Below are 20211 nucleotides of genomic sequence, written 5' to 3'. Positions count from 1 at the left end.
GAGTAGATTTCTACACCAAATACATCATAGTCCTGTATGAGACCATGCCATAGCATGGTTTTTATTTCATTTTTTTTAAAAAAAGGTCTCATTGCCCACCATTGGAAAAAAATCCAGCTGGGTAACGGTGGCAGCACATTTCTTTATTGTATTTCTTTAATTCCAGCACTAGGAGGCAGAGGTAGAGGCAGGGGCAGCTGGATCTCTGTGAGTCTGAGGCCAGCCTTGTCTACAAAGTGAGTTCCAGGGCAAACAAGGATACACAGGGAACCCCTATATAGAAAAACCACAAATAAACTAATAATAATAATAATCTAAGAGCTCAATTCATTGACTTCAACCCCAATTCAAAAAATAAAAAATAAAGCAAAGAGTGTGTCTGATCGATCACAATCAGTGAAAGGACTATGTGGGCCAAGGGGCTGCCACAATTAAGGGAGGAACTGGGTGGGAGGAGGGAGGTAACAAGGGCTTTTCCCTGCCACCTAATCTCCTTTCAAAGACTTTTCACCATGGCAACCATTTGCTTGCTTGCTTGGGGTTCCTTTCCAGTTGTTGGGTTTGTCCAACCCCACCCCCACTTCTCAAACTAAATGCGGAGTTGGAGAAAATTAAAACAGCCATGGAAAAATTCCCACTTGGATACCTGGTCCTGGCCTTGTCCTTGCAAAAACAACAATAACGAGAACCAGAATATGCATATCTAAACAGACCAGTCAAGTTGTAGCCTCACCCTTGACTGGTTTAGGAAGGGCTGGTGACCTTGAACTTTTGAAATGAGTCTGTAAAATTTGGAGTCCCATGCCTGCCAGGTGCCCTCAGGGGACAGGCGTGGAGGCCAGGGCCCCTGCCATGGGAGATCTGCTAGATCAGCTACAGGCTCTTATGGTTCCTGGGCCTGCTTAGAGAAAGACATGAGATGCAGAGAACATTAAAACAGTCATGAAATACTATGAAAAATTCCCACTTGGCCATCATTTTCAGGAATATTGACACAGTGAATTGTTTGTCTGGAGCAATTTCACTTTAGACAGAAAGCAATAAAAAATGTCATTTTATTCTCAGACCCTTTACAGCTCCTGAGGAATGTGGTGCCGGGGTCACAGCAGACATGGCAGAGGATGTCACTAGGCCAGGGCTCCCTTCTCAACCACCAACCAGGCCCCCTGCACTGCCTTCCTTTGTTCTTTTGTTTCTTCATTTTTTTTCTATCTTCTGTCTTTCTTTCTTTCCTTTCTCGTTCTTTTTTTTTTCTTTATTCTCTTATTTCAACATGTATACATTTTTGTTATTTGGTACAGGGTCTTTTCTACACAACTGGGCTCCAATTCAAGGAGGGCCACCTGCCTCTGTCTCTTAGATGTTAGGATAAAAGGTGTGCACCACAACAACCCAGCTTTGTTTCTAGTATGTTGTTCTATTAATTTCTTGTACATGTAGTTTAATTTCAATTTTTTTGTTTCGTTTTTTGAGATGGGGTTTCCCTGCATAACAGTCCTAGCTGTTCTTGGAACTAGCTCCTTTCTTGAAGCCCTGGCTGGCCTCTAACTCCCAGGGATTCACCTGCCTCTGCCTCCTGTGTGCTGGGAATAAAGGCGTGCGACACCACTGCCCGGCCAATTTCAAATTCTATTTAAATCTCTTGATGTGCCTCCTGTATATGGGGGAGACAGGGAAGAAGTCACATTTTAAAACATCTTCATAACTCTACTTAGCACTGCACTCTTTTACATTTTATTTTACTTTTAATTGAGAGAGTGCTTCCAGCTGTGTGGGACTTAATTTAACTTAATTTAAAAGTTTATCTATGTGTCTGTGGGTGTGCCTGTGCCTGGGTTTTTGTTTGGCTTGTGTTTGGTTTGTGTGGTGTGTGTGTGTGTGTGTGTGTGTGTGTGTGTGTGTGTGTGTGTGTGTGTAAAGGTGGGGTGGCTTTTGACCTGACCAGATGAAGGCATTCAAAAGCACTGGCTCCATATCTGCCAGAGGCAGGATCTCTGGGAGGTTTAGGCCAGCCTGGTCTTCAAGAAAAGAGCTAGTTTCAAAAATAGTCTCCAAAGCAACAGAGAAACCCTGTCCTGTAAAGCAAAACACAAAACCAAACAAAAAATAAATAAAATGAGGGGAGATGGAGAGATGGCTCAAAGGTCCTGAGTTCAATTCCCAGGAACCACATGGTGGCTCACAACCATCTGTAATGAGGTCTGGTTTCCTCTTTTGGTCTGCAGGCGTCCACACAGACAGAATATTCTATACATAACAAACAAACAAACAAATATATAAATAAATGAGAGGGAGAGGGAGAGGGAGAGGGAGAGGGAGAGGGAGAGAGAGAGAGAGAGAGAGAGAGAGAGAAGAAATGTGGATATACAGATAGGTAACAAGAACAAAAACAGAATGTCACCAAGAAGATAACTTGGTCTATTATGTGAATTCCAGGACAGCTAGGGAACTGAGAAACCATGCCTCAAAAAATAATAAAAGATGAAAAGAAAAAAACATAAAGAGAGAGAGAGAGAGAGAGAAAAGAAAAGAAAAGAAAAGAAAAAAGACAGTTTTTTTTCTTTTCTCTTTTTTAATGCCAGTTTTAGTTTTTCTTATAAGACTGTATTTGCAGCAGCAGTGTTCAGAAAGAAGTCCTGGACCATATAGTGAAATAGTTTGTCTGAAGCATAAATAAAAAGACAGGTCCTGTCTCAAAAAAATCCAGTTAAAATGTGAAATAAAACAAAGAAGGGGCTTTTTGTTTTGTTTTGTTTTTTCTGAGAAACCCGAAAATGACTGAATTCAACAATCTTCCAACTTCAGCAAGAAGGTAGTGTTTCCCAGCTCCAACAAGAGAGCAGCAAATAGGCATTTCTAGGCCCTGTCAACAGAAGAGGGCACTAGATTCCCACCATGTGGTTTCTGGAAATTGTTTATGGGGCAGCTTTTGAACTCAACAAGATGAAAGCATTCAAAGGGAAGGGTTCCATGTCTGGAAGAGGCAGGTGGATCTCTGTGATTTTGAGGCCAGCCTCAAACTAGTTCCAAAGACAGGCTCCAAAGCAACAAAGAAACCCTGCCTCGGCTCTAAAATCAAAACAAAAACACAAGCAAAAATAAATAAGTCATAAATTAAATGAGAGAGAGAGAGAGAGGAGAGAGAGAGAGCAGCCTGGCTTATATAGTGAGTTAAAAGTATTATACAGAGAAACCCTGCACCAAAAATACTTTAATTTTTTATTTATTATTTTCTTTTTCTATTTCATTTTATTTTTTTCTAAAATTACAGCAGTAGCAGCAGCAGCAGGATATTTTGGGTAGCTGACTACTTTCATGGAAGTCTTCAGAAAGAAGTCCTGGGCCGTGTAGTGAGATAGATTGTCTGGAACACAAATAAAAAGCCAATTCCTGTGTCAAAAAAGCAACAACAACAAAAAATCAAGTTACAATGTGAAATAATAAAATAAAGGGTTTTTTTGTTTTGTTTTTTTATTTTTTTCTTGCAATCTAACCTGAAAATGAGTGAATTCAAGTCAACAACTTTCAATTTCCCAACTCCAACAAGAATGTTTATAGGAAAGGCAGCAGATATTCACATCAAAGAAGTCCAGTGGAGCTGTAGCCACACCCTTTAATGTTTGTGTCACAAGGACACGGAGTTAGAAAGGATCTTGATCTTGAACATGAGATCTGAAAACTCAAAACAGCAATCAAACACCAACCAAGTAGGAAGAAATGACACAGAGGCAGTAAGATGTCAGTGAGTTCAAGGCCAGCCTCATCTTGCAAGGACTTTCCAGCACTGTTACATAGAAAAAGCCTGCCTCACAAAACAAAACGCACGCACACACACACACACACACACACACACACACACACACACACACACACGAGAATTAGGAAAGTGTTCCTGAAAGACCACAAACCTTCTAGATGACACTTAATAACAATCAAAGGTGAAATATAAAATGGAGAGAAATTCTTTGATGAAATCCAACCTGCTTTCTTGGTCAAAGCTGTACAGCCAATAGAACTAGAGGGAGCATGTGTCCCTCTCTCAATTAAAAAAAAATGGCTAGAATCTCACATGATCGTAAAAGATGAAAATCTTACGGCTGACATCATCCAACCTCAAGTGAGACAAACTTGAAACAATGCAACAGGAGACAGACAGTTGCCCAATGAACTCTGGCTATTCTCCTGGGGAAGTTGTGCCCCTGCCTGAGGACTTTAGAACAACTAAAATCCCTCTTATCCTTGTTTTGTTTTTCCGTCATCCCCCCCTCCCCAACCTCAGAGGACACCTGGATATTTGAAAGGATTTGGTTTTATTTCATTTAAGTAGAAGGTTCCTCGGACATAACTCTGAAAACACTAAAACGGAATAGCCAGTTTCTATTCAGTTCAGTTCAGTTTTCTATCAAAACCTCCTGCCTGGCATGTCTCTGTCTTTGTTGAGTTCCTGTTCTCACAGCAGACAAGAAACAGCTGGCAGTGGCAGCCATCCATAACTCTAATTTCAGCAGAACCTCCCTTGCCCCGATCTTGTTTCTCTGTTCTGTCCTCAAATGTGTGGGGTCTCTGAGCGGGCACCGACTTGCCACACACATCCTTTCTTTCCTTTAAGGTGGGGCACAGAAGAGGTTAACTGAGGTACTTTAGCTCTTTGGCTTTTCTAGCAGATCAGAGCCCAGCAGACAGGAATCTAGTCGAGTCGGTGTGTCAGAGTTCACCCTGACACTAACAGCTGTAACTTGAGCACAATTTGTGATCCACATGAAATCCGCAAATCTGAGGCACTCAAACTTGCTCAGGCTCGGTATCTGAACATACAGATGTTTGCAATGATTCCTGGCTTCGGGTTTTTGTTTGTTTGTTTGTTTGTTTTTTGTTTTGTTTTTCCCTGTAGCTGAAGTTTAATGGCCTGGTGTTTTGAAACGTCCTCCCTACTTCTATTTTTGTGACTGACTGCTTCAAAATACTTCTCCATTTCTTTATCCCTAAGGGAAAAGAAATATAATCACTAAATACATCTTTTAAAAAAAAAACACTCTCCCTTGAATTATATTAAAAAAAAAAAAAGAATAATCCTTGACAGAACAAGAATACAAAATCCTTATCAAACCACTTGAAGATTCAGTTGGACAGAAAACGTGTTGTTCTGTACTGAAGCTCTGAGGTCCCATCTTGTGAATAGACTGTTTAGGACCAACTTGAAGACATCTGGAAAGAAGCTGTGTAATGACATGCCTCCTAAGACTCACTTCTAAGTTTTAGCACTTTGTAGATAATACACCTTTAAGCATAAGGGTACCTACCCATTTTCTCATTCAAGTAATGGTCTCATCATTCAGTGATTTCTCCTCTCTTTTTCCTTTGGGAAGTGGCGTGATTAGATCAGGAAAAAAAATACTCTGTAAGCTACAGCACTGAAAACAGCCTGGTACTGGCCTAAGAACAGACAGGAGGCCCAACGGAACCGAACAGAAGACCCGGATTATCAATCCACACATCTTCGTACACCTGATCTTTGATAAAGAAGCAAAACGTATCAAATGGAAAAAAGAGAGCATATTTAACGAGTGGTGCTGGCATAACTGGATATCAACACGTTGAAAAATGAAAATGAACTCCATGCACAAAACTCGAGTCCACATGGATCAAAGACCTCAACCTAAAGCCAGCCACACTGAACCTTATAGAAGAGAAAGTGGGAAGTGCACTTGAACTTGAACGCACAGGGAACCACTTCCTAAATATAACCCCAGCAGCATGGACACTGAGAGAAACAATTAATAAATGGGACCACCTAAAACTGAAAGACTTGTGAAAAACAAGAGACACGGCCAACAAGACAAAACAGCGGCCTACGGAATGGGAAAAGATCTTCACTAACCCCACTTCAGTAACCCCGGAAGTCTGATCTCCAAAATACACAAAGAAATCAAGAAATCAAACACCAACAGATCACATAATCCAGTAAAAAAAAAAAAAATGGAGTACAGACCTAAACAGAAAACTCTCAACAGAGGAATCTAAAATGGCTGAAAGACACTTAAGGGAACGTTCAAGATCTTTAGTCATCAGAGAAATGCAAATCAAAACAACTCTGAGAGTCCATCTGATACCTGTAAGAATGGCCAAAATCAAAAACACTGATGACAACTCATGCTGGAGAGGTTGGGGGGAAAAGGAAACACTCCTGCATTGCCGGTGGGAATGCAAGCTGGTACAAACCCTTTGGGTGTCAGTGTGGTGATTTCTCAGAAAAGTAGGGCACAACCTTCCTCGAAGACCCAGGAATACCACTTTTGGGTCTATGTCCAAAGGATGCTCAATCGCGTCACAAGGACATGTGCTCAACTATGTTCACAGCAGCTTTGTTTGTCATAGCCAGAACCTGGAAACAACCTAAATGCCCTTCGATCGATCGAAGAATGGATAAGAAAAATGTGGTCCGTTGACACAATGGAGTACTACACCACAGAAAAAAATAACGACATCTTGAATTTTGCAGGAAAATGAATAGAACTAGAAAACATTATTTTGAGTGAGGCAACCCAGACAGACTCAGAAAGACAATGATCCCATGGACTCATTCATAGGTGGTTTTTAAACATAAATCAAAGAAAACCAGCCTACAAACCACAACCCCAGAGAACTTCGACAACCATGCGGACACTAAGCGAGACTTACATAGATCTAATCTACATGGGAAGTAGAAAGTAGAAAAAGACAAGATCTCCTGAGTAAAGTGGGAGCATGGGGACCTTGGGGGAGGGCTGGAGGGGGGAGGGGCGAGGCAGGGAGGGGAGCAGAGAAAGATGGAGAGCTCAATAAATCTCAATAAATAAATACTCGGTAGACTGTGACTATATAGAGTTCCCGGAACAAGACACTGTTAGAACTGATGTGCTCAGATCATCTGTGTGGGGCTATGATTTATAAACTTAACATTTTAGCTTCTCAGTTGTTGTATGAGGTGACTACACATTCAATAAAACCCAATTTGGATCCTTCCTACTGGCGTAGACCAGAGTTTCCCAATGACCAGACTGCAATTCTAGGCAATAACGTCGGCATGATGGGAGTCAGCATGGAGGAGTTGGGGGGGAGGGGTGATTAAAAGTTTGGGACTCGGCCGGGCGGTGGTGGCGCACGCCTTTAATCCCAGCACTCGGGAGGCAGAGGCAGGTGGATCTTTGTGAGTTCGAGGCCAGCCTGGTCTACAAGAGCTAGTTCCAGGACAGGCTCCAAAGCCACAGAGAAACCCTGACTCGAAAAATAAAAAATAAAAAAATTAAAAAAATAAAAAAAAAAAAAGTTTGGGACTCTTGGGTAAACTGAAGACTCATTTGGGCACCAGAAACCTTAACAGATAATCTCACACATTTGAGCCACATACTTCCCTTAAAGTAGGTGGGTAGGTTGTTTCCCCTACCTACTTGGGTTAGGGTCTGTCTGGGAATCCGTGATCAAGGAAAGCCAATGCAAAATCCCCAGGGCAGGGTTTGAAACCACAGAGAGAGGACGGCGTGTCGCTTACTGTTCTGCTCAGCCAGCTTTCCTCTAAGGCCCAAGCTCACATGCCCAGGGATGGCACTACTTAACTACCTCCTAAATCAATCGGCAAACATGCTAGTGTCAGTGCTGTCACGTTCAGAGTATGATTTGGCTTTCGAGTATGATTTCTTTCTTGGTTCTGTCGCCTGAAATCCTGCTTCTCTGACCCCCAGAGACACAGCCAATAAACCCTCTTGCTTTGAAAGCCAAAGGATGAATCTAGATGCTGCTGTTGTTGACGATGAAGACCAAAGAGAAGTTATCCCAGTTCCTCCCGTTTTTTTTTTTTCCCCACCACAGGCTACACGGAATAAGCAATACTCTTGGAAGCAGGTGTGTGTGGACCATCCCGGCCCAGTAAGAAAAAGGCTCAGCTGCACCGCCGAGCCTGGCACTCTCTGACAAACAACAGCTAAAGCTTTAACTCAGGAAACAGATGTATGTTCTGGCCTAAGACCCTTTGCTGGGCCCTAAGGGAGACTGACATGCCTCAGTGGATAAGAGTTCTTGTTGCTACCTCAGGTAGATCACAACTTCCTGTCACTCTAGCTCCAGTGGATCTGCTACTCTCTTCTGTCCTCCTCAGAACATGTACACACATACCACAATTTTTATAGACACACTCTTATACTAAAATAACAAGAATCTTCACCCGTTAAATCATTTAAGTAAAATCTCCACTGTAGGGAAAAAAAGAAAAACAGAAATATAAGTGTCATGGTTTTAAGGTTTTAGAATGTGTTTTAAAAATTGGAATATTCTGCTCCAATCAGCGGTTGATTAAAAATGAGACTGCATCATAAGAAAGTAGACTGGAGAAAGTTAATTCAGAAGTGCTGCATCTCCAGAGTGGCAGGGGCATCAGAGCTGCTGTGCTTTTACATAGAGTGAATGCAAGGGATGATGGATGCACTTGTGTGTTCCTAACAATAGAGAATGCGTCGTAAGGATTTCATTTTAAAGTTGACCGCTTTAGAATGAGACTTAATGAGAAGCTAGCATGCCATCTTCTCAAAAATAACTCACCATTCACCTTATCCTCTATCTCATCCCAACACAGTCTCCACCAGCATTAGACTACCTAACTTAATGACCTCCAACCCTGTAGGATGTTTTGGGTCAAGTTTTGTCTGAGTTTTTTAAAAAAAAAAAAATTGCCGGGCACTCCACTTGTGAGTTTGAGGCCAGCCTGGTCTCCAAGAGCTAGTTCCAGGACAGGCACCAAAAGCTACAGAACAACCCTGTCTCGAAAATCAAAAAGAAAAAAAAAAGTGTGTGCTGTTCTAGTAAATGCCCTTTCCCTCTGAGCACGGCCCTTCCACACAGCTCTGATGATGCGGGAAGATGCAGAGAGCCCAGCTGGTAGGTACCTCAGCCTGATATGGCTACCTCCGTGCATTTGCAGCAGCTGTTCTGGGGCTGAGGGGTAGCTATTCATCTCTTGCCACTCAGAGTCAAATTCCCTTCAGTTTAGCCTTCCCTAGGTGCTTGTTCACTTCAGAGGACTCAGCCCTCATCCTCCGTATCATCCTGGCCTAATTTTTCAGATGACTGAGTATGAATATCCGTTCAGGAGAAGAAGGTCCATTCATGAAAAAAGTGTGTGTTCAGCCAACTCCCCATGGGTGGAGGGAGTCGTGAAAAGATTTTAATGAAGCAGAGAGAGAGAGAGAAATTTCTGGTTTTGGAAAGAGGAGATACTGAATGGCTTCCTCTTTGTCACAGTTCAGACTCCTGGAAAGGAAACCTCAGCTTGCACTCAGTCAGTTCAGGGAGAAATAGTTGCAAGGAGATAAAAAGCCCATGCCTCATGACATCAGCAGTCCCTTCTCTGGAAATTCTACCGTATCCCGGAGAGCTCTCAGAATCTTGTGATGTCACCTGTGTCCTAGAAATGCCAACGGCCCTCAAGACACACTCTTTCAGTGCCTGTAAGACTCCTCGCTTCTAGACATGTTGTCTAGACTGATGAGTCTACTTGGGAGAGAGAACGGAGATCGTGAGGAGGCCAGAGTGAGGGAAGAAGAAAGCTGGCCCCAGATCTCACAGGGAACCATGGAGAAATCAGTGGTCCTGGGAAGACAAAGTGAGTTAGTTCCCCACTAGCAGGGACTAGAGAGATTGCTGGATGTGATGGCCTTGAGCCTTCCAGGGCTAGGGTTCAGGAACTGGGGGGGGGGGCAGTTTCTGGGATGTTTCTCTGCGTCCCTAAAGGGCCAACGCACATCAAAGATGCATGATAGTTGATTTGACAAAGTCAGGAATGGACAAGCATGTAGCCTTTTGCTGGAGACGCTCTTCATTCACACTGAATGTGGAAGGGATCAGTGAGATTTCAATACCGGCACTGCACATCACGCCCCCCCCCCCAGCTCCTTTTTGTTGTGTACCAGTCATAATAGGAAAAGGGGAGTCGTGCTCCGCCAAAGCCTGATTTTACCACGCTTTATATCACAGCCATTATTAGCAGGGTTGAAGCATCAACGTAAGGTTTCTGGCATCCCAGTTATGAATGGCACCCTGGTCTCCAGTTCAGTCTGAGAGCTCTTTAGAGCCAATGGATGAGAGAGTGGGACGAGATTGCAATTTTTTTTCTTGCTTCTTCTTTTGTCTTTTTCCTTTCTTTTCTTTTTCTGTGTTGTTTTGTTTTGTTTTTGAAGAAAGGGTTTCTCTGCGTATCTTGGGCCATCCTAAAACTCACTCTGTAAATCATGCCATCCTTGAACTCACAAAGATCTGTCTGCCTCTGCCTCCCTGGAGTGCTGGGATGAAAGGCATGCCCCCACCACCACACACCACAGCCCGGCTGAGACTGCAATTTCTGTGAGTGGATTTCCTATCTGTGAGTGGTTTTCATATCTGTGAGTTTAAGGAAAGCCCTTCATCCTTCCTTAAACTTGAGTGCAGGAATAATCCATCCCTCACTCTTCATGGGAGCGAGTGTCTGCTCTTGTATTGAGGGCTCCCCTGGGTGAACCCCAGTTCTCAGCATCTCTAGCCCAACCTGTCACACGTTGATCACACATTTGAAAACTTGGGGGTAATTTTCATCAACTATGGGACTCACTTTGTTCTGACAGGACACACACTCACAATCTCTCATCACACACACATAGTGTAACAACTTTGTGGTTCCTCCATCATGTGCTTATTGCTGTCAGGGAACTGAAAGCCCACCAGCCAGCCTGCACCATCTTTCCTTGTTTCTCGGTTTGTTTATATATTCTCTCTCTCTCTGTTTATTTAAAAAAATATTTATTTTTATCTTATGTGCATTTGTGTTTTGATCATGGCTCTCAGGTCCCTGGAACTGGGATTACAGACAGCTGTGAGCTGCCATGTGGATGTGGATACTGGGAATTGAACCCAGGTCCTCTGGAAGAGCAGTCAGTGTTTAACCAGGAAACTATCTCTGCAGCCCGACATGGAGCATCTCTCTACATAGTCCTGCCTGGAAAACATGACCTTCAGAGTTCACAGAGTTCACTTTGCCCCCTGAGTAAAGGTGTTGTGCTTTCTTTTAATGTATAGTTTGTTTTGTGTGTGTGTGTGTTTGTGTGTGTGTGTGTGTGTGTGTGTGTGTGTGTGTGAGAGAGAGAGAGAGAGAGAGAGAGAGAGAGAGAGAGAGAGAAAGTTTCATTATGAAATCAAAAGTCAATCAACAACAGTGAACTTTTTATTTATTGTTTGTTTGTTCATAGTTTATTTATTTATTGACAGTCAGTCCAGAATGATCCTTGCGAAAAGATATCCATCATGACTTTCCCTTTCAGGAGGGAGCTCTCTGGTAAACTATGAAGCCACAGTTTCTAGTGCCTGCTTCCCACAAGTCCTTTTCCCAAGGTCAGGCATTCTCTTTTGAGGAACTCTCAGGTCCTGACATTAACATATGACTGGCGGCTATTGTCAAGGCCAACGCTGTGGCTACACTTACTCCTCAGCCCCTCCCTGACCTGACCTGAGAAGCCACACCCCATGCCAGTTCACAGGCCTCCCTCTCTTCATCTAAGTAACTAAACAGCATAAAATGTGGAATCTCTTCTCAATAAAATGCTGCTGGCAGCCATAAGATGAATTCATTCTCAGATCTTGTCCTTACAACCTCTTCAGGTCACCCACCCAAAGCAGGAGTCAGGAGGTCTCTGTCCAGCAGGGTCGACTTCTTTCCAAGTTGCAGTCAGTCTGATCTCTGGGCAAAGAGAAAAGAAAGCAATTGCTTTCTACTGGAACAGTTTTAATCGTATTCTAATGAATTAATAGTCAGCTATTCCCAGCCTTATTTACCATTGGATGACCAGCGGGCGCCTTCCTCTCACCACACTAGCTCCCTTGTCTCCCGGCCCCATCTGTACATGTCACGCACAGAAGGGGAAATAAATAGATGAGCAAACAAGTAGATTTCTTGAAAAAGTAAGGAACTGGGGCTGGAGAGATGGCTCAGAGGTTAAGAGCTTCTGAGTTTGATCTGGTGATCTCTTCTGGCCTGCAGACATATATACAGAATAACTAAATAGATAGATAGATAGATAGACAGACAGACAGACAGACAGACAGACAGACAGACAGACAGCTAAATGGATGAATGGATGGATGAATGAATGAGTGAATACATAAATAAAAAATGAAACAATTCACAGAATTCACCTGTCATAACAATTCACAAAACCTCTCCAACACCCGGAAGTTGTTACATGACTCGTGGAAGGTCTGTGATCAGAAATCTTTGTGTGTGCCCCAAATTTGAAGATATTGGCTATCCTGTAAATAGATCCCTCGTTTCGGTCAATTCTGTCTGTCTGTCCACCCTGAGGGAGTATTTTGTGACGTTCACGCAGAAAGGCAGGGGAATTGCGAGTGATGTAGCACTTTTGTTCTTAGTCATTAGATGTGACTTTGCAGTAGTCCTTGGACCTTAAAGAGGTTGCTGCTGTGTGTGTTCCTTTGCACCTAATGAAATAGTGTGGCAGTTACCTACCTACTCGTTCAGTACAAATAGTCTATACTGTCAACTGACTACACGATGGCAGTGCCTGGGATTCTCTGTAGGCAAATGCAGTTCAGACTTGCTCAGTACTACCAAGTTTGAAACAGGTCATGAGGGAAGCTCTCCCAGCATGAGACAAGTTGGGCAACAGAAACCTTAACAGATGATCTCATGCATTGAGCCAAATACTTCCCTCGTTAAAGTAGGTAGGTAGGTAGGTTGTCTCCCCCATCCCCAATTCTGTTTCGGGGGTTAAGGTCTGTCTGAGAATCCGTGATCAAGGAAAGCCAATGCAAAATCCCCAGGGCAGGGTTTGAAACCACAGAGAGAGGGCGGCGTGTCGCTTACTGTTCTGCTCAGCCAGCTTTCCTCTATGGCCCAAGCTCACATGCCCAGGGATGGCACTACTTACCACCTTCCAGAGGAGTGAAACCTCCTAAATCAGTTAGCCACATGCTAGTGTCAGTGGAGTCACATCCGGAGTATGATTTGGCTTTCGAGTATGGCTTCTTCCTTGGTTCTGTCGCCTGAAATCCTGCTTCTCTGACCCCCAGAGACATAGCCAATAAACCCTCTTGCTTTGAAAGCCAGAGGGTGAATCTAGATGCTGCTGTTGTTTACAATGAAGACCAAAGGGATGCCATCCCAGTTCCTCCCGTTTTTTCCCACCACAGGCTACACGGAATAAGCAATACTCTTGGAAGCAGGTGTGGACCATCCCGGCCCAGTAAGAAAAAGGCTCAGCTGCACCGCCGATCTTTAACTAAAAAAATCTTTTAAAAAGATTTAAAGCTAAATCTTTAACTCAAGAAACAGATGTATGTTCTGGCCTAAGACCCTTTGCTGGGCCCTAAGGGAGACTGATATGCCTCAGTCGATAAGAGTTCTTGTTCCTTCCTTCATTCCCTAGCAGCTAGCTACCTCAGGTACACTCTTCTACTAAAATCTATACAAGAATCTTCACCTGTTACATTATTTAAGTAAAATTACCACTGTAGGGAAAAAGAAAGCCAGAAATATAAGCGTCATGGTTTTAAGGTTATAAAATGTGTTTTAAAAAATGTAATATTCTGCTCCAATCAGCGGTTGTTCTAAATGTTGATTAAAAATGAGACTGCATCATAATGAAGCAGACTGGGGAAAGTTACTTCAGAAGTGTTGCATCCCCAGAGTGACAGGGGCATCAGAGTTGCCGTTCTATCTATCTATCTATCTATCTATCTATCTATCTATCTATCTATCTATCTATTTATTGCGTATACAACAGTCTGCTTCCATGCATGCCCACAGAGCAGAAAAGGGCACCAGATCTCTTTCTTTCTTTCTTTCTTTCTTTCTTTCTTTCTTTCTTTCTTTCTTCCTTTCTGGAAGAGCAGCCAGGGCTCCTGACCTCGCAGCCATCTCTCCAGTCCCACTGCTGTGCCTTTACAGATGGCAAAAACAAGGAATGATGCACTGTGTGTTCCTAACAATAGAGAATGCATCGTAAGGATTTCATTTTAAAGTTGACCGCTTTAGAATGAGACTTAATGAGAAGCTAGCACGGAATCCTCTCAAAAATAATTCACCATCCACCTTATCTCAGCCCAACACAGTCTCCACCAGCATTAGACTAACTAACTTAATGACCTCCAACCCTGTAGGATGTTTTGGGTCAAGTTTTGTCTGAGTTTTTTTTAAAAAAAAAATTGCCAGGCGGTGGTGGCTCACACCTTGAATCCCAGCACTCCACTTGTGAGTTTGAGGCCAGCCTGGTCTCCAAGAGCTAGTTCCAGGACAGGCACCAAAAGCTACAGAGCAACCCTGTCTCGAAAATCAAAAAAAAAAATGTGTGCTGTTCTAGAAAACGCCCTTTCCCTCTGAACACGGCCCCTCCACACAGCTCTGACGCTGCGGGAAGATGCGGAGAGCCCAGTTGGTCCCTCAGCCTGATATGTCTGCCTCCTCCGTGCATTTGCAGCAGCTCTTCTGAAGCTGAGGGGCAGCTATACATCTCTTGCCACTCAGAGTCAAATTCCCTTCAGTTTAGCCTTCCCTAGGTGCTTGTTCACTTCAGAGGACTCAGCCCTCATCCTCCGTATCATCCTGGCCTAATTTTTCAGATGACTGAGTATGAATATCCGTTCAGGAGAAGAAGGTCCATTCATGAAAAAAGTGTGCGTTCAACTAACTCCCCATGGGTGGAGGGAGTCGTGAAAAGACTTTCATGAAGCAGAGAGAGAGAGAAATTTCTGGTTTTGGAAAGAGGAGATACTGAATGGCTTCCTCTGTGTCACGGGACAGACTCCTGGAAAGCAAACCTCAGCTTGCACTCAGTCAGTTCAGGGAGAAATAGTTGCAAGGAGGTAAAGTCCCATGCCTCATGACATCAGCAGTCCCTTCTCTGGAAATTCTACCGTATCCCGGAGAGCTCTCAGAATCTTGTGATGTCACCTGTGTCCTAGAAATGCCAACGGCCCTCAAGACACACTCTTTCAGTGCCTGTAAGACTCCTCGCTTCTAGACATGTCGTCTAGACTGATGAGTCTACTTGGGAGAGAGAACGGAGATCGTGAGGAGGCCAGAGTGAGGGAAGAAGAAAGCTGGCCCCAGATCTCACAGGGAACCATGGAGAAATCAGTGGTCCTGGGAAGACAAAGTGAGTTAGTTCCCCACTAGCAGGGACTAGAGAGATTGCTGGATGTGATGGCCTTGAGCCTTCCATGGCTAGGGTTCAGGAACTGGGGAGGGGGGCAGTTTCTGGGATGTTTCTCTGCGTCCCTAAAGGGCCAACGCACATCCAAGATGCACGGTAGTTGATTGTACAAAGTCAGGAATTGACAAGCATGTAGCCTTTTGCTAGAGATGCTCTTCATTCACGCTGAGTGCCGAAGGGGTCAGTGAGATTTCAATACCAGCACTGCTTATCACCCCCCCCCCCACTCCTTTTTGTTGTGTACCAGTCATACTAGAAAAAGGGAGAGTGAGTCGTGCTCCGCCAAAGCCTGATTTTACCATGCTTTCTATCACAGCCATTAGCAGGGTTGAGGCATCAACCTAAGGTTTCTGGCTTTCCAGTTATGAATGACACCCTGGTCTCCGGGTTCAACCTGAGAACTATTTAGAGACAGTGGGTGAGAGAGTGGGAAGAGACTGCAGTTGTTTTCTTTTTTCCTCTTCTTTTGTCTTTTTCCTTTCTTTTCTTTTTTTTTTTCGTGTGGTTTTGTTTTGTTTTTGAAGAAAGGGTTTCTCTGTGTATCTTGGGCCATCCTAAAACTCACTCTGTAAACCAGGCCATCCTTGAACTCAGAGAGATCTGCCTGCCTCTGCCTCCCCGAGTGCTGGGATGAAAGGCACGCCCCCACCACCACACACAGCCTGGCTGAGAACGCTCCGGGTGTCCTGGGCCATTAGTAAGTGAGGATGGCTTTGTGTGTGTTGTGAATCTTTATGATGAATCTTTATGTCCTATGCTTCAATGACATGAGTCTGAAGCATCAAGCAAGCGAGTTTGGCACCCACCCCTATACGACCAGGCTTCTTCTGAGAGCACATGGCTGAGGTCTCTGAATAAGGCTTAGAAAGCTTTGCCCTGGAAAGCGGGGTAACGTCTGAGAGACACACACTCTAGAAAGAAGGGAGGATCGACTAATACCCACAGAGGGGGAGACTCAAGTCAGAACCCGCTCGGACAAAGTCTCATCTTTCAGTCACTTCCCGAGCAGAGGAAGAAAGGAAGGACCACAACGATCTCTCCTTTCGTGTCCTTTGCACACTCTTCTCTCGCTCCGATGGACATTGTGATTCAAGTGGGCCTCGTCCCCCTTTTCCAAGGCATGTTCATTGTGGCTCTAGATCAAGGAATCTGATTTTTGTTGTGTGGCATACTCTAGCTCCTCGTTATCTGTGACTGAGAATTTTGATGTCTCACAAGTTAATCACACATTTGCAAACTTAGGAAGACCGAAATGAATTCTGCTGAAGTTTTGGGGTAATTTTTATGAACTACGGGACTCGCTTTGTTCCGACAGGACACGCACTCACAATCTCTCATCACACCCACATAGTGGAACAACTTTGCGGTTCCTCCATCATGTGCTTATCGCTGTCAGGGAACTGAAAGCCCACCAACCAGCCACCCGCACCGTCTTTCCTTGTTTCTCAGTTTGTTCGTATATCGACATGAAGCATCTCTCTCTCTCTCTCCCCCCCCCCCTTGGAACTAGGATTCCAGACAGCTATGAGCTGCCATGTGAATAGAACCTGGGTCCTCTGGAAGAGCAGACAGTGCAGTCATTGCTGAACCGCTAAACTATCTCTCCAGCCTGACATAGCCTTTAGGTACATAGCCCTGCCTGGAAAACATGAGTTTCAGAGTGCACTCTGTCCCCTGAATAAAGTTGTAGGAAATAGTGTCTATTTATCGTTTTTATTCTATTTATTGTTTTGTGGTTTTTTTTTTTTTTTTTGACAGGGTTTCTCTGAATCTGGAACATGTCCTGGAACTTGTTCTTGTAGACCAGGCTGGCAGCCTCAAACTCTGCCTCCTGAATACTGGGAATAAAGAGGCCTGTATTTAATATACATACAAATTAATTTAAAATTTCACTCAAGTGTTTATGTGTGTGTGTGTGTGTGTGTGTGTGTGTGTGTGTGTGTGAGAGAGAGAGAGAGAGAGAGAGAGAGAGAGAGAGAAAGTTTCATTATGAAATCAAAAATCAATCAACAACAGTGAACTTTTTCTTTATTTGTTTCCTTACTTTATTTCTTCATTGACTTACATTGGAAGTTAGTCAGTACAGAATGATCAGAATGGTAGGGTATCCTTGGGAAAAGAGTAAGAAGATATCGTGAAAGTGTATCATGAAAGTAAGAAGATATCATGAAGATATGTCGAAAGTCCCTTTCGAGAGGGAGAGGGAGCTTTCCCGAGTCCCCCCCCCCGCCCCCCCCCCTTGTGCCTGCTTTCCAAAAGTCCTTTCCCCAAGGTCAGACATTTTTTAGATAAGCAAGGGTCTCCATTCAACCCCTTTTGAGGAACTTCAGGCCCTGACATTAACATATGATTGGAGTCTATCTCTATCGCCCACTCTTCAGCCCCTCCCTGCCCTGACAGGACCTGAGAAGCCACACCCCACCCCACCGCAGTCCACAGGCCCCTCTTTACCTCACAACTACAGCACAAAATGTGGAATCTCTTCTCCATAAAATGCTGTCTGCAGCATTCATTCTCAGATCCTGTTCTTACAACCTCTCGGGGGGGGGGGGTCACCCACCCAAAGCAGGAGGAGGTCTCTCTCTCTGTGTGTCCAGCAGGGAGGGACATGTTTCTTTCCATGTTTCTTCTTTTCTATGTTGCCGTCAGTCCAGATGTGCTGGTATATGGTCCCAGAGATCTCTGAACTGAGAGAGAGAGAGAGAGAGAGAGAGAGAGAGAGAGAGAGAATTGCTTTCTATTGGAACAGTTTTAGGGAATCTGATCAGCTATTGCGCCCAAACCTGCGCCTACCCAACATCAAATTTCATTTCAAATCAAATTCACAACATCAAATTCCATTTCAGTAAGATGGAGGCCAGCCAGCATATTCTTAGCCAGTTATGTTTCCAGGACAGTCAGGAGAGGAAAGGAAGGAAGGAAGGAAGGAAGGAAGGAAGGAAGGAAGGAAGGAAGGAAATAATCGATCTAAAAGAGAGTAAGTGTTTTTTTAAAAAAAGTAAATTAAAAAAATAAAGAATAATAAAGTAAGAGAATACATACATAAAAATACAGATAAATAAGCAAAGAAAGACTGAATAAAAGAGTGCATAAAAATAAATGATAAAAACAGTCAATAAGTAAATCTGTCAGGCTGAGCAGATAGACAGATACAGAGATTAGATAGATAGATAGATAGATAGATAGATAGATAGATAGATAGATAGATCGATCGATGGATGACTGAAGAAATAAGTAAATGATTGAATGAATAACTAAATAAATAACTAAATAAATAAATAATTGAGAGAGAGAGAGAGAGAGAGAGAGAGAGAGAGAGAGAGAGAGATAAAAGTAAAGTAAGTGGAGGATAGCCAGAGTAATAGTAATTAAAGATAGTAATTAAAGAAGATCTTTAAAAAGTTTACCTATCAATTCATTATAGGATGGATGGACCGATAACTAAATAACTGAATAACTAACTAGCTAAATACATGCATACATAATAAAATAAGTAGATAAATATATATCTAAGATAGATAGATAGATAGATAGATAGATAGATAGATAGATGATAGATAGATAGATAGAAAGACAGATAGATAGATAGGTAAATAGGTAGGTAGGTAGGTAGGTAGATAGGTAGATAGATAGATAGGTAGGTAGGGAGGGAGGTAGGGAGATAGGTAGATAGATAGATAGATAGATAGGTAGGTAGGTAGGGAGATAGATAGGTAGATAGATAGATAGATAGGTAGGTAGGGAGATAGATAGGTAGATAGATAGACAGACAGACAGACAGACAGACAGACAGACAGATAGGTAGATAGATAGGTAGGTAGGTAGGGAGATAGATAGGTAGATAGATAGATAGACAGACAGACAGACAGACAGACAGACAGACAGACAGGTAGGTAGATAGATAGATAGATAGATAGATAGATAGATAGATAGATAGGTAGATAGATAGATGATAGATAGATAGATAGATAGATAGATAGATAGATAGATAGGGAGATAGATAGGTAGATAGATAGATAGACAGACAGACAGACAGACAGACAGACAGACAGACAGACAGATAGATAGATAGGTAGGTAGGTAGGCAGATAGATAGATAGATAGATGATAGATAGATAGGTAGGTAGATAGGTAGATAGATAGATAGGTAGGTCGGTAGATAGATAGGTAGATAGATAGGTAGGTAGGTAGGTAGGTAGGTAGGTAGGGAGATAGGTAGATAGATAGGTAGATAGATAGATAGGTAGATAGGTAGATAGATAGATAGATAAAGTAGAGGATAAGCAAGTAAACAAGATCTTTGAATTTTTTTTGGATAACTAAATAAATAATTAAATGCACCCATAAATAAAAAATAACTAGGTAAATACAAAACTAACTATCTAAATAACTAACTAAATAGATAAATAAATGAATGCATAAAGGAAGGAAGAAATAAAAAATAATAAACAACTAAAAAGTAAATAAACAAATGAATCAATCAAGAGATAGATAGATGGCTAGATAGGTAAAGAGAAAACATAGACAAATAGATAGCTAAAATAAAATAGAATAAAATAGAAAATAAAATAAAGAAAGAAATAAATGAATGAATAAAGAAAGAAATGAATGAATAAATAAAGAAATAGATAAATAAATAGATAGATAGATAGATAAATAGATAAATAAATAAATAAATAGATAGATAGATAGATAGATAGATAGATAGATAGATAGATAGATAAATAAATAAATAAATAAATAAATAAATAAATAAATAAATAAATAAGGTGTGTGAGGATCGGCCCGGATAAGTAAGTAAACAGTAAGTCAAGAAAACCTTTCAAGTTTAGATAGCAATCTAACAAAGGAGGATAACCGATCGTTCGGCCAACTGGTCGACCTTACTTCTTTAAAAAAAAAAAAAAAAAAAAAAAGTCCAGCCGACACTTTGCTGTAAAGCTCCAACACTGGACGGGACAACTGGTCGACCCGCTTTCTGGGCTGT

The 20211-nt window shown here is 42.6% G+C and overlaps 1 protein-coding gene across 1 annotated transcript in view; it reads right to left on the bottom strand.

Moving 5' to 3' along the window:
* Window positions 1-17235: 17235 nt before the first annotated feature.
* Window positions 17236-20211, bottom strand: part of LOC148117082 (uncharacterized) — a 16589-nt gene continuing 13613 nt past the window's right edge. The window contains exon 2 of the mRNA XM_087903235.1: window positions 17236-17911. The gene's annotated coding sequence lies outside the window, so the exon portion shown is untranslated. The remainder of the gene's footprint in view (window positions 17912-20211) is intronic.

Source organism: Myodes glareolus, unplaced genomic scaffold (genome assembly GCF_982192425.1).
Source record: "Myodes glareolus unplaced genomic scaffold, mMyoGla1.1 HAP1_SCAFFOLD_81, whole genome shotgun sequence".
Lineage (NCBI taxonomy): Eukaryota > Metazoa > Chordata > Mammalia > Rodentia > Cricetidae > Myodes > Myodes glareolus.
Note: the sequence above shows the minus strand (reverse complement) of the source record. Positions and strands in the feature narration are given on the sequence as shown.